The 24,147-nt window shown below is 38.0% G+C and overlaps 1 long non-coding RNA gene across 1 annotated transcript; it reads left to right on the forward strand.

The window, feature by feature from the left end:
- Positions 1 to 35: 35 nt before the first annotated feature.
- On the forward strand, positions 36 to 23,702 carry LOC115598091. Its single transcript, XR_003987376.1, has 4 exons — positions 36 to 47; positions 1,306 to 1,312; positions 19,863 to 19,873; positions 23,476 to 23,702. It is a non-coding gene; the product is annotated as an uncharacterized LOC115598091 (long non-coding RNA).
- The last annotated feature ends 445 nt before the right edge of the window (positions 23,703 to 24,147 follow it).

A 24,147-nucleotide genomic window follows, 5' to 3' on the forward strand; every position in this document is an offset into this window, starting at 1 on the left:
TCCACTTTGTGCCCATTTTCTCGTTCTGTCCTGGGCACCACTGAAAAGTCTGGCCCTGTCCTCTTGACACTGCCCTTTAGGTATTTCTAAGCATTAGTAAGATCCCCTATCAGTCTTCTCCAGGTCTTTCCTCATACGATGCTCAAGTCCCCTAATCTTCTTCATATCCCACTGTTGAACTCCATCAGTTTCTTGTAGCTCTTGTACTGGGGAGCCCCAAACTGGATACAGGACTCCAGATGCAACCTCACTAGGGCAGAGTAGAGAGGGAGGATAACCTCCCTTAACCTGCTGGCCACACACTTCTCAGTGGACACTGGGCTGCCATTGGCCTTTTTGGCCACATGGGAACATTTCTGTGTCATGGCTAAATTGTTGTCCAGCAGGACTCCCAGGTCCTTCTCTGCAGAGCTACTCGCCAGCAGGTTAACCCCTAACCTGTAGCAATGCATGGGGTTATTCCTCCCTAGGTACAGGACCTTGCACTTGATTTTGTTGACTTTCACCATCTTATTCTCTACCCAGATCTCCAACTTTTCCACGTCTCTCTGAATGACAGTACAGCCTTCTGGCACATCAGCCAGTCTTCCTAGCTTTGTATCATCAGGAAACTTGCTGAGAGTGCACTTTATTCCTTCATCTAGGAAGGAATGCTTGAACATCTTGAACAAGACTGGATCCAGTACTGACCCCTGAGGACCACCACAAACTACAGGCTTCCAACTATAATTTCCACAACTGATCACAACCCTCTGAGCTCTGCCTTTCAATCAGCTCTCAATCCACCTCACAGGTGTAATACGTAAAATATTGTAATACATGAGGAGTATTCTGAAACGTCTCATAAATTGACTAGGTTAGTTTTCTCTTATCAAATCTTCCTCTGTAAAACTTGTTCCATCTGTTCTATGAGATGATTAAATATAAATGCAGTGAGCATTTAGGAAAGGTCATTCTCTTCTAACAACTGCTGCTAGCTTATTCTTGCCATTTCCTCCTGCCAAAGCCCTTGGACTTCACGTAAGAGAACAGACAGAAAGGGGTCATAATGTCTCCAGAAACAACTAGCTGGAGCACTTGGGAGTTAAGAAAAAGAATTTCAATCATCAGTAAGATATTTAGGAAAAAAACGCCATTCCTTATGTGAGTGATCCATCTGTGAGGCTCCTGTATAAAACACTTTTATAAAGCTCCCATCTCTGAAACATCTCACCTTGTCTGTATTTTCTACCATATGAAATCTAGTTTTTATACCCTGCTCATTCCTATTGCATCAACCCCCACAGACAACATCCAAGTGGAAAGAACAAGGGTAAGATCTCTGTCAGGGCTCAGGTGCCAGCAGTTTTAGATTCAGAAGCTGTCTTTAGCAACTTCAGCAGCAGATACATGGACAGCTTTAAGTTTAGGAATAGACAGATACAAACATGGGTTTTGAAGATCTGTGTTTAAGCAGTGGTGACTGAGGTAATCCAATGTAGTCCTCAGGTTTGGAATTTCCTGGGTGGCTTTAACTATAACTGATCATCCAACATTAGCAAAATACCTGATAAGACAAAGCATTATACTTCCAAATGTATACAATCTATCCAGCTTGTTACAGTACTTAATGAAATCACTTATTTGACATTAGAACCTTGGTTCACACAATTGCTAAAATCCAGATGGTTCCCCATGTAACTGGAGTGCCTATCATAGCACAGTCTGCAGACTGAGATGCCTTGTTTTGCCATTCTACCCAGATCTTTACTCTTTGTTTCCTTAGGTCTTCTACCACCCCAACCAAATAGCAGAAAACCACCAATTCTAATGCCAGCCTTTCTCCTATATTAACACCTCACACTTCCTAAAAATAATATAAGATCCACATTAGATCTAAATTGGGATTAGTTTAAGCTGTAGCCTCAAAGCTGAATATTTACATTGAAAATTTAAATTCAGCACCTTCTTCTGCTTTTGTCTCAGCTGGCTGTAAGAGTTTTCTTAGGATATTACTCTGCTTTCGACTCCTGTATCTTGCCATCTTACCAGGTTTATTAAATTAAACTACATTTACTAATTTATAATTCTATCCCTTTAATCTTAAAAAAAATATTTCTCTGTAGCTTTCCTTTGATATCTATCAAAAGGTGTGGTTATTTCACTTTAAAAATGGAACAGTGAAATGGATGGCAAGAGCAGGAAGACATAACCGTTGTCACTCTATTTTAAGATGAGGGCAAACCTTTCTGGTTATTAAGTCAAAGAAAAAGAATAGCTGTTAGAGAGTTTAAATTAAAAAAAAAAATCTACTTGAATGAATTCCAGTGATGATAAGAGAAATACTAGTGATATTTTCCATTATAAACCTTGTAATAACTGAAAATTGATTAGTGTTTGAAGACTGATGGATAACTACAAAGCATTACTATTATAAAGCAAAATGCAATTTTTGATACCATGCAACTACTTTAAGATCTCTAATTTTTTCCTCTTTTACAATATTCACAGAAGAAATGAAGAGATATATGTCATTCACGAGAAATGAATCTAGTTCAGAGAATGGTATTGTTAGTCATGTCAAGTTTTAATAGAAATAGTGAAATAATGATTTGGAAATAGAGGGAACAAGGATCAGAAGGAATGGTTCACACATGTATGCACAGGAGGTCTCTATCTGCTTAGAATCTCAATTACTTAGGTCAGGCAAAGGGAGTTCAGCTGCAAACATGAAGCACAATAGGAATATATTCAATGACATATGGGAGAAAAAGCCCATATAGGTAAACCAGAATTCAGTCATGAGCTCCTGAGCAGATATATTTTGTTACCTTTTTAAGTTTTTTTTTTAACTAGCTGACATTTAAGAATTTATAGAGCAGTATTTAGAAACTGGGCCGTGGGAAAGATGTGCTGCTTTGAAGGATAAGGCAGACCCTCAGAAATCATTTGTGATCTCAAATTATCTTTCACTAAACAATGAATAAAATGTTACATTAGAATAACACAATTTAAAATCCAATTTTGAAATGAAGGCAGTTCCATTTAGAAGAACATTCTTTCTCTGATTATGATGTTTTTGAACAAAGCCATCACAATTTAGAATGGTAGTTGGACTATTTCATTATAATTTGATATTACAAATATGGTTAATTTCTTTCTACTTTTTATTTTCCCAAAGAAACACATTTCAAAATAATTTAATTCTCTTTCCTACGTTGAATTGTTAGATTTTAACTGTAGATCCTTTTCTAGGCATCTATCAGGCTTCAGATAGGTACAAAGATAGATAAATAAGTCTCTGACACACAGTGTGATGCAAGTGACCATGAGAAATTCTCAAAAGAACCAAAATGTGACAGGATGATGTACTGTACCTGTTGATATTATGCAAGGATGTGTAGTGGCAACACAGATGCCTCTTCTAGGAACACTGTCTTCCATTCAGACTTTCAGTTAGACTTTTCCCTAGTGCTGAAAAAAATCAATGATTTATTTAAATTTAAGTTTCCTGGCAGGAAATGAGCAAAATAATTCAAGAAGAAAAGTAAATTACCAATGATTTCCAACTGAACTGTTTCTAAAGCTCTCAGTAACATATGTGGACTTGACAGGTTTCCAATGGAGCAGAAATAATTCTGAAAAGGACAGAGGAGAATTTTGCTGAGTTGTTTACAGTTACCATTGATAACTCTCTCTTAAGTGGAGCTTGTGCCTTCCAAATGAGGCAATGAAGGGTGAATGTACTGTACTTTTACAGTATGGTAAAGAGCTTAGAGTGTATGAATGGAGTAGACAAAGTGAAGTAGTGTCTATTAAATCTTCTCATTATATATTTCATTTGGGCAACATAACAGAAAAAGCCCAAAATTCAAACGTAAGAAAAACAAGCTGCTAGTAGGTAGATTACAATCTTGTTCTGCTAAGTACTAGTGTTAGTTGAAGGTGGTTAAGTGTTACTGCAAGCTTTCCTCCACAGCATTCATTAGCAGTTTTCTTTTCTGATTCCTTATTTGCTCCAGCTTTACTGACCTCAGCAGTATGGTTCTGAAGATCTAGCAGAACTGAAGAAGAGGAAGGGAAGCTTGTTGACCTTGGAAAATACCATTATAACTTTGTCAGGTAATAGACACAATATCTGACAAATTAAGGTAACATCTGAGGACTGTAGAGTTTTCTGGAGATGCATAGGGAAGTTTTTACCTATCTGACCCTTTTCTATGCCTGCTTCAGTACTTCAGGGAAATGTGAAAACAGAAAGTTGGATAGGAACCTCATGAATAGTACCTATTTGATAGTCACCCAGTGTCCTGGTTTGGGCCAGGATAAAGGTGATTTTCTGTTTTGTACTTTTACTTTTAGCTAAGTCTCTTTAAGTAGCTGCACTTGCTGAAACAGCAAGTTTCTCAGACAGTGTGTGCTTCTAGGATTGATAACACTTGATGTTTATAGTTACTGCTAGAGACTGGTATGCAGAGCCAAGGACACTGCTCAGCTCTGAGGAAAACTTTTACCCTCCAGAAGGAGTAAAGAGGTCCCACCTGAGCCCTCCTTTGGGGAGGAACAGACAAGATAGATGCCAGAATTGACCAAACAGAGTATTCCATCCCATATAAGTCATACTCAGTATAAATTTGAGGGATCACGAGGGCCAAGCCAGATTTCCAGATTTCCGGATTTCCTGCTTCCCTTCCTTCACCCGGCATCCTGGAAGGATTCCGTCCGTTCATCTGCCTGTGGTCCTGATCCGTACCAGCCCATATCTGTGTGTTCCTGCCTCCAGCTCCCGACTGCTGCCGACTCCAGGAGTCCAGCCTGGACTTTCCCAGGGCTGCCCTGCAGCCTTGGTGGTGATGTGAGAGTTACTGGGGGAAAAGGGGGAGGAATGTGGTATCCATTTTCCTGTATATTTGTATATATTTAGTAATTTTCCCTATTTATCATTACCGTTTCATTAAAGTTGTGTAGTTTAGTTTCCAACCCATAAGTCTCTCTCCCTTATTCTCTCTCCTTTCTTTATCAAGGAGGAGAGAGAGGTTAATAGAGAGCGTCTGTTATCCAGTTTAACTGCCGGGCCAGTGTTAAACCGTGACACCCAGCTCATTTCTTCTCCACTCAGTGGTGGCAGTGGAGGGATTCTACCTATCCTACCAGCAAAATAATAATAATAAAAACAACTATAAAAGCATCTGTGGAGTTCTCTTTGTATAACCTGAATATCCTTTTAAAAATTTTATTATATTCTTTCCCACAGTGGTGTCTAAATCCACATGAAATGTCCAAGGAGCGTTTTCCAGAGTTCCTACCCATATGATATGACAATATTACAATATAAGTGTAATTAGTCTTGTGGTAGTGATCCAGGGAAAAAGTATTCTTCCTTGCAGTTTATTTTCCACACCTCAAAGTCTTGGTGTTGTGCAGTACACTACTATACATCTTATTCAAAGATATCATTAATTTTCATTGGTACCTATTGGCACTAAAATCATGGAATCATAGGATGGTTTGAGTTGAAAGGGACTTAAATGTCCCTTAAGGGTCATCTAGTTCCAACTTCCCTGACATGGGCAGGGACGCCTACCACTAGACAGACCAGTTACCTCAAAGCCCTATCAAGCCTGGTTTTGAACACTTCCAGGAACTGGAACAGACAAAGTTCCTCTGGACAACCTATTCCAGTGTTTCAGTACCCTCACATGAATTATCTTCCTAATAGATATACTAAATATGCCCTTTTTCATCTTGAAACTATTCCCCCTTATGCTGTCACTACATGCCCTTGTAAAGTCCCTCTTCATTTTTACTGTAGGCCCTTCAGTCTCCCAAGAGCCTTCTCTTCTCTAGGTTGAACAACCCCAACTCTCTCAGCTTGTGCTCCCAGGAGAGGTGCTTCAGCCCTCTCTCTGATGATCTTCATGGCCCTCCTCTGGATGTGCTCCAACAGCTCCATGTCCTTCCTGTGTTGGGGGCTCTATAACTGGGCATCATGCTCCAGGTGAGGCACATGCTAGTAATTCCATGGAGTGAAAAGTGAGATTCAGAAGAGTCTCACATTTCTGGGGAGAATGAAGAAGAGGGAGCCAGGTTTTTCTCAGTGGAGTCCAGGCACAGTACTGGAGGTAATGGGCAAAAATTAAAACCTGTGAATCTTCACCTGAACACACCAAAAGCTGTCCTTACTGTGAAGGTGATCAGATGCTGAAACAGGTTGCTCAGACAGGTTTTGCTTTCTCTCTCTGTGGAACTCCTCACAGTCTGGCTGAACACACTCCTAGGCAAGCTGTTTTAGCTGGCCGTACTTAAGCATAGGAGTTGAACTAAAAGATTTTGAGGAGTGCCTACCAACCTCAGTGTTCCTGTGATTCTGTGATAAGAAAAAAACCACAAACCAAACATGAGTTGTCAGAGAATGAAATACTTTCTCTCCATCAAAAATCTTTCCTTTGTCTCTCCAAGTGCAGAATGCTTGTACACTTGTGAAATATGGTGATGGGAGACACTACTCTCTTGGCCACCCCACAATGAAAAAGGCATTACAAGGATGATAGATTTACCATTAAATCATGGTGAAAGCTTAATGATGGATCCTTCATACCTACACAGGAAGTTTTTTTCCTGTTAGTAGTGTACAGGTCTTTTCAAAGTGTAAACTCTAAAGTTCCTGATCAGTGACTGAACAGTTTAGGACACTAGTAGCCTATATTTGTAATATTAACTAGATTAGTCAATTAGCCTATATTGTAATATTAGCTTACCATTCCTCCAGATTTTATGGAGTGAAATATGCCCCAGTACTCCAACAAGTTTGGCATTCATCTTGGCACTTTTTCCTATTTCCCACTTCCTGCTAAAATAATGGGCTAGCCTTTAGACTGAAAGCCTAGCACACTCATTTTAGTTCTCTCAGCTTTGCTACAGAGATTCTTGCTTCCAGAAGGTATCTTAAACTGATACAGCAACATCAGAGCTCATTTGCTAGATTTTTTTTTTAAAGGCAAGGAAAACCAAAATCCCAGTTGACTTCCAGCCCTTTGGAAAATGCTATCTAGCACTCTTGGGTTTTCTTGTGATCTGTGTTGTAAAAGGTACAGTTTATCTGAAAATGGTTATGAAGGCATTTGTTCTAAATGTCTCATTGTACACATAAGCTGCATACTTTACATATGGAATACAGGGCCACCATGAATCCCAAACACTTTATTCAGAGTTCAAAATATTTTTAAAATATGATGGAATAATCTGTGACCCTAATGAATAAAATAGTCTTGGGGAAGGAGAGTTACAAACGTAGAAATTAATGCTCTATTATAGATGGCTATTGAAAAACACCATCAGAGTTTTCAGGATCTGTTGCAGATGAGGAAAGCAATAAATTCTCAGCAGAAAGTGATTTTTACAGATACCAAAATTCACAGGTAGCATTAAAGGCTGATAAATAATTTACCTGGCAATCTAGACAACCTCTAAATAAATTTGAAAATAGAAGATTTATATATGAAAATGTACAGCTTATTTAATTTTTCATCATGCATCTTCAAAAATAACAGTGATAGTTCCAATGTGATCTTAGAAGGAATAAAAATTACTGATAATTACTTATGGGAAAAACTGTAACTCACTCATTAATTCTGAAGTCTTGCTGTAATAAATTGAATTACATAACAGACATAATATCAGTTTTGCATGGGTTAGTTTCTGGAAGTGTGATGTAATCAATCTTTTTAAGTGTTTTATAATATGAAAGAGAAAGTTCTTAGGAGTGTAATGATTTTATACCAGAATGGAGCAAGTGTCTCCTCTCCAGAAGTCTGCTTTGAACTGAAGCCACCCAGAAACTTCAATGGGAACATTAACCTTTACATAATGCATAGAATTGTCCTATCCTGTATCATGAAAATACATTTCTTCTGGATTCTAAATGTTGATCCCTTCATTTCCCAAGTTTGATTTCCAAGTGTTGATTGATGATTTGTATTGTTTTGCCTTACCTGAAGCTTAATTGTAGAGAGAAAGCCCACTTAGCCCTATTAATGCTGTTTATATTCCTATCTTAATTACTCCGGCATCATTCCAGAGCAACTCCTTCAAGATGAATGCATCACTTTGCCTTTCAGTTGATGTAAATGTATCTGAAGTCAAGGGTCCTGATTTGAAATGTTCATCAAGATTTAATCTCCCTCCAGGATAAAAAAAAAATTCTATGGACTTTAATTCCAGCACCAGTGGGCATTATACTTTAGGTTTTATTTAGACAGTATGTTTGATCTAAACTACTAGGAAATGATAAATGGAGACCATAGAGCAAAACAGAACCAGTAAGCAAAGAAGAAAGGAGGACCAAGTTTTCAAGTGCTTGCATAGAAAGAAGCCAAAGAACCACCAGATGGTCATAAAAGCCTGTGTTAAAGGTTTTCAGCACTGTGCTGAAACACACCAGTTTTTAAACTGGTGCTAAAGCAAGGAAGAGAGAAAAACGGAAAATAAAAGTGCAAGATGAGTTTAGGGGAATCACTGGGCAAGCATTCTTCCTGGAAAAAGATCCCTTTGTGGACAGCAACACTAGTCATAGTGTAACAAATAAGAACGTTCATTAGATAATTTCACTTATTCTGCACTGTCTTTGGTTAGTAAAATGCAAATCTGGCATTGCCAGAGAGAAACAATTGTCATGTTCAGGAGGAAAATTTGTAAAGTGAATGTTTGCATCTTAAATACAGTGTTTGCATGAAGACATGAGCACAAAATACTGACAAGGCAAGAAAAATGCTGAATTTCTTAGCATGCTAGAGCAAGAGAATCTGCCATTCTCTATTACCATACCTGCAAGTTATCAGCTGCAACTATCAGGGAGAAGTTGTCAATCAACTCTATTGCAAGGATGAAAGAGTAGATGGTACAGTTTAATTTTATTATGGAAATTGATTTGCATCTTTTATATGTCTTGATTGAAATCTTTCCAGGTAATGGCATTGAAGAATACTCATAAAACTGCCATGACTGTGGTAATAACTATTATTATGATCGAATTTAATAATAAAAAACCTGCCTGTAAGATGGGCAATATGAATAATTCATGTACAGTGTTGCTTAAAATGTGATAGAGAGAAAAAAGACTTGTAGGAAAATTCTTAATGTATCCAGACAGGGATGATAATTGGTTTTTGCAACTAAATGAGTACTTCATGTACAAGACAGCACTAACAAGGCAGGAGAAGAAATTTACACATTGGGGAGACAATTTCATTTATCTGGTTACAGCAGGATAAGTGGAATAAATGGTTTTCCTTAAAGGAATTGACAGAAAATTCAAATCCTGATAATAATTAGTTTTGTTTACAATTCAAGAACAGCAGAATAGGAGACAAAAAAGCATTTTTTCTTATGTACTAACATATGTACCATGTGCTTAGGTAGGCCTTACTTGTGGTACTAATAAAATACCTGCAAATACAGACCATATCTCTTCCAATACTGTCATTTAGTTGCAAGCATAAACAAGAGTCTGGCAAATGGAGAATTATTTCACTGTTGCACTTTATTTAATTTTACTTGATTTTTTTCAAGTATAAAGCATGAGATAAGCTTGTACTTCCTGCTTTTATTGCCTACCATCTGGTGGAAAAAGCATGCAACAACATAAAAAGGGACAAAGATAATATTTTAGTGACAGGTACTAAAATTACATTAGGTAAATGTTCATCAACGATGTCAACTTCAGGAGCGGAAAGCCATGCTCATCTCTCTACCCTAGCCCAAAGACACTAACTAGGTTTGATAGTTGTCACCTCACAGAATCAGTAGAATTCTACTGTCATCAGTAGAATTTCTTACACGTGAGTATCTGAGAGATGTCTTGAAACCAGGAGAAGCTTGAGAAGAAGCTAAACTAGCAAACAGCAATATACACCCACTGGTTTTCGCAGCTAAAGGTAGGTCATTATTATCTGTTTGCCCTGGTTTCTTCAGTATTGGACATAGGTCAGGATGACCTACAAAACAAAAGAAAACAAACCAAAACTTAATATAAAATGATGGAAAATTTGTGAGAGAAAATACTTCTGTGCCAAAACTTACTTTACTCTAGCCTTTACTCTTTAACATAGCCTTTTCATAATACTTTGATTATGTTCATGGGTAGGAGCTTCAGCATTTGATTGTCAAATAAATGGCCTATTCCTTCCTCTTCTATAATCAGAGCTAGACATACATATGAAAATACAGAAAGCTAAAAGTACCTGTATGTAGCAGTGTGGAAGGCAATATACTTCTCCTTGGAGTACATCCCCTTCTCAAATTATTAAAAACAAAGAGAACTAAATTTTCCCTCTCCAGAATGATAAGAAAAGCACATAGCAGTAACATACTAAAATCAGTTAAGTAGCCTAAAAAACCCTTGGGAACTGGATTTAGTCAAAATCCCTGTTGATGCAATGTGCTTTACCCGTTTCTAATTCTCTCTTACTTGAACCTGAGATCAATCTTTTTTGTTCTGGCTTGCCACCAGAGCCTCAGATCAATGTTGATAAAACAAAATGACAATAAAAAGGGCTTTGAAAGCTACTAAGGAGCATTGTAGGGAAAAAAACCACCACAAACACACACACATAAAAACCCAAACAAAGCCAAAACAACAAAGCAGAACAAAACTCTATTCTTTTGTTGTAACTATGGTCTGTGCCTCTGTGTGTTTGTTTATGGCAGATTACTTGCTATAGAGATTAGATCTAAAAGGAGCTACGCTTGAGAAGCTACACAACAGTCTAGCTAAGAGACATCACAACTACTAAAATACAGTAGACTGGCTAATATCACTATGTTTGCTTTGCCAAGATTGAGATCTGGAAATTGTACAGACCCTAGAACCTCTTTATCAGCCAAAAAGTCAGCTCTACAAGGCAGTTTCCAGGATGATTCAGAAAAAAAGTCAGAGCTTGAAAACTGCGAACTGGTTCCCAAGAATCCCAGAGGAACTGAAGGGATTGTTTTCCAGAGCCCATAGGAGAGACTGAAACATGTAAGTGAGAGCTGAAAACACTCACTGATGTTTTTCTGGCTCTTGAGAGAGGGCTGTATGATGGAGAGCTGAAAGGAGAGGTGGCACCGTAGGACTGGCTAGGAGAAGAGTCACTGTCACTGCCAAACCTGCAGCAGGTAAAGATTTGTACTAGCACTCCAGGACAGCATCCCCCAAAGAACAAAGAGCATATTCCACATTGCTGTTGTAGTGAGAGCTCCCTATGTACCTATGTTTCAAATGAGCAAGATGCTGTAGAGATAACCAGAGGAACAAATAGCCCACTGTAGATCTCCACATTTGCTCAACATTGCACCTAGCCTCTCCCACTTGAACAACCCTACCTTCTAAACTCAGGGGTTTCTGAAAAGTAATGACTTCACCATGGGAAGTGTAGAAGTACTGTTCAGCACACCAGGGTTTGTGTGTGAATGCTGTGGTTTTATTTATGCACAGATATATATGGACTAAAAAGTGTCTCATGCTGCTAAACAGATCAGCAGACTGAGTTACCAAACTGAATAATTTTATTAGGTGACTCATGTGGGCCTAACATAATTATTTTAAGTACAGAGACTGCCTTAACTAAAATCAGCATCACTTGACAAAAGATATATTTGATGTTTGTTGCCCTTTTCTCTGGGTTCAAAGTCCAGAAGTAAGTCCAAACTGTCTTCCAGAATGAAAATCTCTACAATGAAAACAATACACTTACTCAGGATCAGGTATTGCATGTTCTGTCTTTCAAAAGTGGTAGCAACATTAAAGAGTGAGGTGGGCATTCACAGAAAGCTATACAGATGTGCTTGAAGTGTTTGAACACGTTTTTGCAAGGTTAAAATGTAGGCAATCTGACTGACCCAAATCACTTCTGACTTTTCTGTAGTTGAAAGACTAATTTTTAAACACATTCTTGAAAACTATTTCTTTCCTTAAAACATTTACAGAACTCCAGTTTGAAGTCTGCAGAATCTTTCTCTCCTTTGCCATTTCTAAGCCTATGAATAGGACAATCCGCTTTTCTGGATCACAGATAGAATCTGGATATTCTGTTTATTTTGCTGTAAAGTTATTTTAACCTTTTTTAATTAAATTGGAAAATCAATATCAGAAAAGGACAAAGTGACATATCAAGAGTATAGGAAAAGCTGTTTCACTTCATTAACACATTATCCAGAATTGCTGCCACTGCCTGTAACTGAGCTGTAGGGAAACTGTAAGTTTCAGAATACAAGGGGAGACATTTGACGAAAACAGACATTCTTTGGTCTTTCTACTGACTTTATGTGCTTTCTTAGTAGAAAACATGGAAATATGATCCAGATAGCCATAAACTGCTGACTCCATTTTCACTGAGAAGAATTGCTTGCATTACTTGTAAATTCACAACACATTTAGGATTAATGTGCCTTTTTTTACAAGAAGGAGCTACCTATTGAATTTTAGGGCTGAGAGTGACCCTGTCTCCTGACATACACTTTAAACTATGTTTTTCTTACAAATTAAATCTGACTCCCTTGAAAAAATGGAAAGGATGGTACTCATTGGGAAGCTAAACTGGGTTGTGAACACTAGGGGGAAAAACTTAGAGGTCATGAAGTTTTTTTGCCATGCCATCTCATGTTTTCTGTAGCAGGAAGGCAAAAAGTGGTGGGCTGTCACCATGTCTAATTTCATAGATCTACAGATGAAATTCAGTGTATTTTCCAGTCCTTTGTTCTTAACTTTCAAACTTTTTTACTGTTTTACAGAAGAAAAGGCATGGGTGTCAACTCAGAGTGTATGATGCATGACAGTTGTTCTTTGGCAAAAAAAAAAAAAAGAAGGAAAACCCAAAAGTGAATATTTTGCCATTCAGAATATCCATGTCTTGTATCTGTACTGCAGACAAATGCAGAGCAGATGAAGGAATGCCATATGGAAAGAGAGATCTTAGTAATTTGGGAATTCATCAAGATGGGAGAGAGATCCCAACACTAGTCCCTGAGTTTAAAAGAAATTTGATTCTTAGCTCTTCAGGGAAGGCATTGGAGAAGGAATATAGAACTGGAGAGGGGTGAAAGAATTTTGAAGTATCCAGAAGAACTTATTCTCATCCCAACTGTGGTGAAAGAAAAACAAACACTTTAGAAATTTTTAACAAACTTCACAAAGTTGTTTTTGCATCAGACAAATTTTTAGTTATGAGATGACTGACCATACAGATCCTAATAGCAAACAAGATGAGCACTGTAATACATCACAATTGGATGGATCATTAGCTAAAAAGGATAGAGACTGAAATCTCTTCAGGTCAAAAAGAACAGGTCCGTCTTACTCATTCTGAAAAAACCCTTCCTCAGTCAGAGTCATCAACTGCTAAACTCTCTTCTGAATGCCAATCAAAATGAGTTTAAGCTACTTGAGAACACATATAAAACACAAGTGGTCTGCTTTGAAGTGCCAGTGCCTTAGATTTAATATGCTAATAATTTATGCATAAAACAGGTTGCATTGAAAGAAAAATCCAATATTGTCAGTTTCCATGACAACCAGTGTGCTAGCAGATTACATTGTCTCACATCAGATGGTTGCCAAGGTTGTGACCTATTTCTTAGTTTTAAGCATTTTGTTTGAAGAATTTGAAAATGCTACCTTGTAACATAAATGATCAGATATTACAGGTGGTTAGTATAGTCTTTAAATATAAAAGAATCTCATGCTGAATTAAGGACTGGGCTTAGAGGCTGAAAAGGAAGTATAATATAATAATGCCAGAAATGAAGGAAGACTTGGTCAGTTGAGTGACCAGATGTTGGACTGGTATCTGACATTTCAGGATGAAGTCAGTAGTTAAGCACAACCTAAACCAGTAGGCAGCAGGTACCTGAAGATCATTACCGTTTTTTTGGTTGTGCCTGTAAAATGCATCTCTGATTGTGCATAAGAGGCAGTTGTTTTTAACATAAAACCTACCAGTGATATTTCCATGAAGGGAAATAAGCAATATAATCAGCACTGAATGGTGCTCGCACTATCAGCAAAGAAACCAAGGAGAGAAAGAACCCAGGCACTAAATAATCCCCTCAAACACTATGAGTCCTCCCCAGGCACACCAAGGAAGGCTGCCAGAGCTAATGTCCACATTTCTTCTTCCTGTGCAAAAAAAAAGATAATTCTTGCCAAGTGTTATCACTCTGAGATGTTTCCTTTGCCCTACCACTTATGAAGAACAAAAACCTAATAGTTGGCATCACCCTCTTCCTGACCTTATATGAAATATTCTCCAGGCAGCCAAAGTAAATGATCCAAATTTCTGAAGATATTTTTCAAAAATGAGTGAGTAGGAGATCAATTATTTTATAAGTTTTGAGCCAGGGTATATAATAAATCAACTGCTCTTGCAGTTAAGTGAAAAGGAGTGCTTTTAAACACAATTATCCTAGAGTACTACATGATGTCAAAATATTCTGGATTCTTCACTGACCAAAGTTCAGTACAATATGAGAAAAATTCTAACTCTGGTTAGTCACATTTTTGGGGAGTTTTGTTTTTTGGTTTTGGTTGGTTGGTTGGTTGGTTGTTAGTTTTTTTGTTTGTTTGTTTGGTTTTTTTTCCATGCACAAGGAAGGTATCAGGTTGTCATTCTTGAATAAATCCCCTGCAGGGGACTGACTGTGGTTGAAGCTAACAAACAGTTCTCCACTATTTGGTCATTTTATTCTGTCTCATTGTAAAACAATCCAGGCAGGTAACAGTTTTGTCCACCAGGACTGTTAAATGACATTTCTTGTTTAGCCAAAGAATTAGTTTTTATTTTTTTCCCCATTCAGCTACCAGATTGGAAAACAATCACTGTCAATCCATGATAGTGAGATCAATGCCCCTAACTTCCAGTCCATGCTACTGGAAATGCTGCTTTCTATGGTCCATACGACAATAGTCCTGCTGCTTGTTTAAGTCATGTTGATCCTGGCCAGATCATTTTAGATAAATGAAAACAGGCAAGCTCTTTTTTTGTTGTGGTGTTTTTTGTTTTCGTGGCTGTTGGTTTTTTGGTTTTTTACTGTTGCTGTTAAAGCCAGTCCAATGCTACCAAGTGTAGAGTTACAATGACTTGGCAGCAAAGTATATATAACTCAAAATCACTGGAATTTGACTTCAGTTATAAGATATGATTAGAAGAACACAGTCATAACTGAAAAATTATCTCTTCACAGAAAAAAATTCCTTTCCTCCTTTCCTTTCCTTCTTTCCTTTCCTTCTTTCCTTTCCTTTCCTTTCCTTCCTTTCCTTTCCTTTCCTTCCTTTCCTTTCCTTCCTTCCTTTCCTTCTTCCTTTCCTTTCCTTTTCCTTTCCTTTCCTCCTTCCCTTTCCCTTCCTTCCTTCTTCCTTCCTTTCCTTCCTCCTTCCTTCTTCCTTCCTTTTCCCTTCCCTTCCTTCCCTCCCTTCCCTTCCCTTCTTCCTTCCCTTCCCTCCCTTCCCTTCCTTCCTTCCCTTCCCTTCCTTCCTTCCTTCCTTCCCTTCCTTCCCTTCCCTTCCCTTCCTTCCCTCCTTCCCTTCTTCCCTTCCCTTCCTTCCCTCCTTCCCTTCCCTTCCCTTCCTTCCCTTCTTCTCTCCTTGCCTTTGCCTTTCCCTTTTCTTCACTCCCCTTAGAAGTTGTTCCACCATGGCAAAATCATCATTGAATTTTAGATTCTTTTCAAGTTTGTTAGCCTAGATTTTTTTTTTATAAGAGATGCAAAAATTATACCAAATGAAACCCTGTGAAATCTGTTTCATTATGTTCCATTTTTCCTTCCAGTTATTATTCTTTAACCTATTTTTTTATGGCGACATACATTTATAACTGGACTTTATTGGAGATGACTCTAATGAATAAATATGATGCTTTCTTCTGCCCCGGGCTGGTCTAGTCCAAACAAAACATTTATACAGAAAAACTGCTGGCATTGATGTGAGTGATTTCTTAGCTGACTGGTTTATACAGAAGTGTATTTCATGTAAATACTTATCATTCAAATTCAGAAAATTCTTATTCCTGTAGATCACTCTACTTGAATTGTGTCAAAATATACCTGTTGTTAAGGGGTTTTGTAGAAAAAAAAATCAAGGATTGTCTTGCTAAAATATCAGAAAAACTTCATCTGGAGTGCATCCTCCTTTCACTGCTATTGTAACTTCTTCAGCACATTCATTGACACATTGAGAGAAGTTCAAGAATGGCATTAATGGATGAGAGAAAGTGAAAAACTGGGAGAAGAGTGTGCTTGGCAGTATACAAGTAGCACGGCCATTTTTATTTCTACCTACCACTAGCTATGTAGTATCATGCTGGATAAAATAAAAGTGTCTCTAGGGAGACATAGCTGGCCTAGAAACCAGTATCTATGATTTTTTGTCACTCTGTAGAATAATTTCAGCTGCTCACTGTGACTCAGCCAGCATACACTGGAAAAGGGCTCTCAGCAGGAGATACAAGGGAGCAGACAAGCATAAAAAAGACAAATATAATACCTAGATCTTTTAACCACTGAACACTCGGGTAGAACTTTGATGACACATGAAACATGTGCTATGTGGGTCAGAAAAGATGGAATAGTACACTTTTTTTACTGCTTCTCAGGGATAAATGGCAGCTGAAGACAAGACACTGAGGTTTCCCCGCTGTTACAGTAGTGACATCTGCTTGGCCCTACTCAAGACTATTTAATTCCAGTGGCCTGGTCTGAAGAAGCAGTGCTTTGAAAAATCCCTCCTTTGACTGCCAGCCTGGCTATGGGATGCTAAGAGCCAATTGGGACTGGCAGGATGCCCTAGACATAAAGCCCACAAAAATATTTTTCTCTTTGGTTAGAGTTCATTGAATGCTGGCAGAGAATCCAGAGTCCAGGCTTAGTGATCCCAGTAGTGGGCCTCCCCTTTCCTAAAAATTGTGCTCTCCAATATACTTTGGGGACATTAGTACCTTGGTGATTCTTTATCCTGTTACTGTATTTGGCATGGTGAGCCTACCCTCAGAAATTCCTAGTTGTAAGACTGTATTTAATTTTTTTAATGTCTAACTACACATCTATTTGAAATTTTACCTGCATTGCCCATTTTTCTATTTCTACTGTCCCCTGATTTTCTAGCAATAGCTGGGAAATGTGATGTGCTAATTTAAACTCCTGTCTATTCTCTTATGCAGCAAATATGCCCTGAGTTATTAATTTGTGATGAGGTGAAAAGCAAAGTCAGGCTGGGGAGGAAAAGACATATTGTGTATGCATACTTCTTCTGCTCTACAATGTATTACTCAAACAATGTCAGAAGGGTGTGAAAAATCACATATTCTTTGCCAAAATAGCTAGACAAGCCAAAAACCCATGTGGACACAGCTATGCTGATAGAAGAGAGTTTTATGTATTGACCTTTGGTGCTTGGAGAAGTTACATGACTGTGCAGGCAGCAAAACTCCTTCTGTCAACATACTCTACCTCTATGGGAAAGGACCCTGCTGCCACAGCTAAACCAGCATGGATATATTAGCATTATATCAGCAATAGAAAATTCTGCATCTTGTGCAGTGGACAAGGGATCCTTGCATTTATGAAATATTTAGAAATATTTTCAGTCACACATGTTACATTATGAAAATACATTCGTATATGCCTTTTAAAAATGGCTTTCAGTATAGCAGCAGATAGAAGGAAGTATTAGGGAAACTGGCATGCTGAACTTCAATAATTTGTGAAGTACTAAGAAAAGAGAGCTGAATACTTTGTCCTGCTGTTGTGAAGGAATTAAAGTGAAAAACTGCAATCAGTATCGGTCTTTGGACAGAGTAAGCCAAATTACTCTTTCACCCATAATTCTTATGGAAAATCATTTCACATTACTTCAACCTTTTCCATGGGTGTTTTGTTTATTGTTGCTTTTGGTTTTTTTTTCTTCAAACTGATTGTATTAAATAATGCCACAGGAAACCTAGTCAACATAGAACTTTTTTTTGCTAAGCCAGGAAAATTTTCCCAACACTTCTTCATCATTGCCTTTAATTACAAAGGTAAGTAACAGACATATTTACTGCACCTTAAACTCTCACAGCAAGCCAAGCTATCCCTCCCTAGTGCTGATGACACAGTGAGAAATCCATGTGCAATTCCTCATCGTGCTTATACACAAATCAATAAATTAAAATGTGGAAGGGGGTCAGTGTCTCTTCTGATAATATCAGCCTAGGACTGTGAATAGGACCAAGCTTGTTCACTTCAAGATAGTAGTGTGTGAGCTGAGCTTAGCTATTTTAGGTGCAAGTTCATGGCCATGGGAATCATCTCATGGATGTCACTAGAATGGCTGGTCTCAAACCAGAGAACCAGGTAATCCATAGACACAGTGAATCCAAAAACATGATTTAGATGCCTGGCCTTACCACAGGCTTCTGTGTACACGGGACAAAAATCTAGGTCTAAATTTTTTAAGTATCTAAACTGTGTAGTGTTTTCAGTGAGGATGTAGGACTTATATAGGTCACTGTCTTACCTTTGCTTTGTTTATTTGTCTAAGTTTCTTATGAGGAAAATAGGTAGTAGTGTCTAGCTGCAGATGTTCACTGAAGATTGCAAAGAATCACTGTCACGAAGCCTGGACAAGCTTGGAAGACAGATGAAAGGACAATGACAGCTTTCTTTTCCTAATATTGGTCAGAAGAGGAGCCACTGGTCACAGAGGCAGGAAAAGTTTTTCCAAGCATCCCCACACATATGTTTCATTCCCTCAGTTTGGCTCCTGTCTTAATTTATGGGGATCTGAGAAAATCCTGTTTCACTTGCTTCTCCAGTGGTGAATGTGCTGGTGAGGCTGTGAGAAGATTCTTGTACTTGAGGTGTAGTGGCCTTTAACCTTAATAATGAAGATGACAAAACAGGTGTAACAGGAGGCTAATACTATTGGAACAATCAGACACTTTTATCATAACAAACTGAGGTTGCTGAGATCCTTTGATATATCCATAGCACCCTGCAGATGTCTCACTTCAGTCAATTAATCAGCTGTTTCCCAGAGCATGATAATTGTTTATGCAATCCACTTTGATATGTTTTATAGCATTTTGTTTAATCCTCCCCATATTTTCATCCCTGGCAAAGAGCTTTCCGGTAACATAAACTGTAATTGTGCAGTAAAGAAATCACTTAGGTTACAGTCTACAACTGCTTTTATCACCTCATCCAACATGCATAAACTACGACTCAAAACAACTAAATATGGCTGGTGAGGCTGGACATCATGTTGCTTTAATAGCATGTAAAAGCAATGAATTGACAAAAAATGTAACCTTTATCAGGAGACAGTCAGAACTGTCTAGGGGATTTTTACATTTCAGTCAATGACAGGGAAGGGAATATATTGCCATTACAGCTGGCAGATATTTTTCTGCATGAAGAAGATTTCTTAAAGACAAAGGGAAGGTAAACCCTTCTACACCCTCCTTCTCTTCCCGGACAAGCATTTTTTTTTTTAAAATTGCCAACATTCTAAAAAAATATTCTAATGTTAAATTAAAAAGAATTTGTTTGTTATATTATCATATTTTATTTAATGGAAAACAGAAATTAAAAAGAATATAAATGAGAACTTGTACAAAATATAAACAGAATATTAAAAATAGCTCAAAATCTTTTGATGCTTCTTTCTTTGAAAATGTAAAATCAAAAAAAGTTAAATTATCAACTGAAACTTCTTTCAACATTTCTTTATGTCAGAAATGCCTCAGGATCAACCAGATTCTCCGATCCTTGGACTTATTCTCAGTCATATTTTTAGAAACAATACAAAAACTGCCTAATCACAGCTGCTGGCCAGGCAGTCACAACATATCTTTGTATTCCTTAACAGTCACTAGCCACCAGTGAGGTGCAAATCCCTATTATTTGTGATTCTCCCCAGCAGTATTTCAGATTCCCATCTGCCTGTGTTAACCTTCAGACGGTAGTTGTACACCTCTATATAACTTGTATGAGTTTAGGACACAGGCAACAGCTCTCCTCTTGCTCCCTTATCCTTTGTTCCCTCACTGACAGTGTGTCCCTGTGTTCACCAGAGTTGTTTTCTGACAGTCTTGGTTTTTCTTCATCAGCCTTGCTTTCTCTATACACTGGTAGGACGCGAGGATGGCATAGACTACAGAAATGCCTCTGCTAACCTTGTGCCTGATTACAGACTGAGTCTGTTTTATTTTTCAAAGGAATACTGAGCAGGAGCATGGCAGCTGACCTGTGATAAAGGTGGAAGGGTCTTCTGGAAAGAACAAATTAGAGGACACACATAGCCCGTAATGCTACTCATTGTTTGCCACACTCCGAGCACCACTGTCTTCTTTGCTTTACAGGAGAGAGGGTTAGGGAAGCAGTTTGTTGTCTGCCACAGCCTGCCTGTCTACTGACAGTGCCTGCAAATATTGCTTGACAGCACACGGGTAAATGCACGTCAGACTTTGAGACTAGGAAAGCAACTGCTGTGGACGAAACAAATTCCATTGCTCCGGTGAGGAAGAGATGGAAAGGAACCAGAGTCATGAACCTGGCAAAATAAATATCGAGATTAAGATATAAGTACAGGGACAAACCAACTCCCTTGTCTAAATCCCTCTCCTTGATGAGGTGAATGCCTTGCAAGTACATTTGTCTCTCCAAATCTCCTACTTTACCACAACTATTTTCTGATTTCTTCAGAGGTGCCACCACTAATCTCTGTGCTACTCCACACTGACTCTGATAAAGAAGATATAGGGCATGTGATGGGTCTTTGTGGCCATCCAGGCATCCTCCCTAGTGTCAGCAGACATCCTCTGTGTCATATCTTATACCATTAACTTCCATCACTACTTCATATTGCAATAAACCTATTGTCCTCTAAGTCAGAAACCTTACAAACCATTGCACTAAACCCCAGCTTTCAAGAAATACCCTCATAATAAGACTCAATCCTTTTCCTCGCTTCCTCTCCTCCTCTAACATTTGCTGGTTACCACTTCCAAAATCTAAGCTGGCAGAGAGATTCTCTAGGATTTATGAATTAGATTTTTACTCAAATTAATCTATGTCAGCAGGGTTGGTTTTGTTTAGCCTTCTCCTCCCCCATCCTGAAGATGAGCTATTTCTTCCTCAACACTTGCCTGGAGAGCTTGGTGATATATAGCATTAACAATCCCACTCTTTACTCTAATGCTGCCTATTTTTTTTGCTGCAGTTTTTGATTGAGGTTTTTGGGTTTTTTAAATCTTTCTCTTTTGGTTAGAGAAGTGTTATGTATTGCATTTGGATCATTTCCAGTCTTACTGTTGCGTGCCATACTAAGTACCACAATGATCCTTAATTGGCAGTAAATAGAGAAAAAGCAGTCATCCTTGCAAAACAGCTGCTCTATGAATATCTAGTATAACAGTAGTGTAGAGGTGAGTGATGGGAAGGTTTCAGGTCAGAGCTAGCATAAATGGAGGACTTTAACATGCTGCACTAATAATAACTCTCCTCTAAATTTGAGGGAACAGGATGAGCAGGAGCATCAGACAGACAGTCTCATTCACAGACAGGAATGAGATTGATGTCTTCTATGAACAGGATTATGATCCTTTTTGTCCTTCACTGTGTTAATTGGGTAAACTTTGATGATTCTAGTCTTGACCATTATGCTGAGTTTATAACATTTCACCCTGAATACTTTTGGTATAATTTTAGAGATTGGCAGGAAGAGTAGAGGAACAAGACCTGTACCCACCTGTAATCCACAGAAGTAGACCAAGCATTGGACTAGATCTCAGAGGTCCTTTCTAGTCTGGCTGATTCTGTGATTCTTTGTATGTTGAATATATTTTATAGTGTTTTGTGTAGAAAGAATTTGGCCTGTTTTTCCGTAGGGCATGCTCTTACTTAATTGTTAACATGATATGAGAAGGCTACCATTTTTCAAAGTCAGGAAATAAATGTAATTTATTTGGTACTTCCTTTTTCTTATCACTAGACAGAACACAAGATATCTCCAAATTCAATTTGTTTGAATAATACTTTTAAAAGAAACAAAGAGAAAGGGATTCACCTTTTGTATATGGCTCTAAATGGTCTCTGTACTCCTTTAATGCAGACCTGGAGAGCTTTTTGAGTGAGAAATTGCAACCAGGTGGATGCAAACTCTGCCCAAAACCAAATTAATTTACTTAGGTATGATACATCTTCTTCCTCTTCCCATTATGGTAATTGAATATTCATCACACAACAAGTGCAGTTAATTAGCAGATTACTCATTTACTGGACAAATAATGAACGTATTATTCTGAACAAAGAAGAGGGATAGGAATGCCAGAGAGAGGGAAAAGAAAACATACATTTTTATAAGGCTATTATTTAAGTGAAGCTTCTTCTAAATAAAGAGAGAAAAAGGAATCACACACACAAAAAAACAACATACAAAAAAAAAAAAAAGAAAAAAAAAACCACCACAATTAATTTTTAAAACATTGTTATTTAATAATAGCTATATCCAGAGATAAGGTGCTCAGGCTTTGTACAACACAGGTAGGCTGCTTGACCTCATGCTCCCACAGAAATTAGTGGTAAGCCTCCCATAATATCAGTAGGGCTCAATCTCACTCCTGATATTTCAAAAAGAAAGGAACATTACCATCACTTTAAAACAAAGAGTAAACCTTTGTGACATGTCAAAATTGATAGCTTCACATTTTCTTTCATTTATTATGCTTTTCTGAAACCTTTTTCTCGGCTTGCCTGTCAGCATCATTCTTTTGTCTTCTCTCTAATGCTTGTTTAGACTGTAAAAATCTTTCAAAAGGGCCATTTTTTCTTCTCCACTTGCAGTCCTTGCCCATAATTCTGGCTTTTTCATACTACAACCTTGCTGTCACTAGCCAGAAAGATATATTTTATTGTTATAAATTGGTATGGCTCCATTGAGGGGAATAAAGCCAACCAAATTACCTTTATGGAGAATGATCCTTAATGCTGAAGTTTGCTTACTTACATCTGGGCTTTTTTTTTTTTTTTTTTTTTTTTTCAAGTACTGTAAAATAACTCAGATTTCTTGCTGAGGTACCTATATATTATCTATAAATTTACCAGACCCTTAAATGCAGAAGAGGGAAAATGAATTGCTGAATAATTCTTCTAGTGTTGGTGGTCTCATGCCAAATTTAATTAAGTAATGTGAGTTGTCATTGAAAACTCAATGGTAAGAAGAGACAACTCAGTTCTTCTAGATGAGGCTAGAACTGAATTGTGTGCAGCTACATGACACAACATTTGTGGAAGACTTTCTCATGTTGTGATAGTTTATCATTAAACTCCAACCAACTGTCACCTGTCAGAATGATTGGTTTTGGCTAAATTTCACAAGTTCATGACTGTACTAATAGAACTATAAAATCACATACTTGGAAGGAAATTTTGACAAACTGAGGGATTGAAGCAGAGAGCAAGGAAGGAGGTGGCAGCATCAATGGTAAGCTCTTATCCTATCATCATTAATAATCTTCCTTCTTTCAATTAACCTACTAGGATTGCTCCCATACACATTCACCCCAACCACACAACTATCCATGAACCTAGCACTAGCCTTCCCATTATGACTAGCAACCCTCCTCACAGGCCTCCGAAACCAGCCATCCGCCTCCCTAGGCCACCTCCTGCCCGAAGGAACTCCTACACCACTAATCCCAGCCCTAATCATAATCAAAACTACAGAAGGACAGGAAAAAAAAAAAAAGATTTCACCTGGGTAGATCCAGAATCCTAGACCAGGAAAGGAAGGCAACAAGTGGCAACATTTTTATTATAACAAATGCCCATTGCCAGTTACGCTGGCCTGAGAAGTTTCTGTTGTCAAAAAACAAGGGTGAATTTTTTTGAAAGACTGGAATTAACTGCATAAGCCCCTAGATTTATAATTAGCATCACTAAATTATTGTATATTAGTACACCATAATTTATTCAGCAAAATAATAATAATGCATTAGACGTCTGCCAAGCTTTCTACTGTTACAGAAGCAACTGAGAGACTTGACACATTTACATGTTCGTGGGATTTTAGTGGCAGTGCAAGGGGAGCCCGACTACTGGTCTGATACCACTACTGTAATCTAATACAATGACTTCTCAATTGAAATATGGCATGTGTCA

The sequence above is a fragment of the Calypte anna genome, chromosome 3, assembly GCF_003957555.1.
Source record: "Calypte anna isolate BGI_N300 chromosome 3, bCalAnn1_v1.p, whole genome shotgun sequence".
NCBI lineage: Eukaryota > Metazoa > Chordata > Aves > Apodiformes > Trochilidae > Calypte > Calypte anna.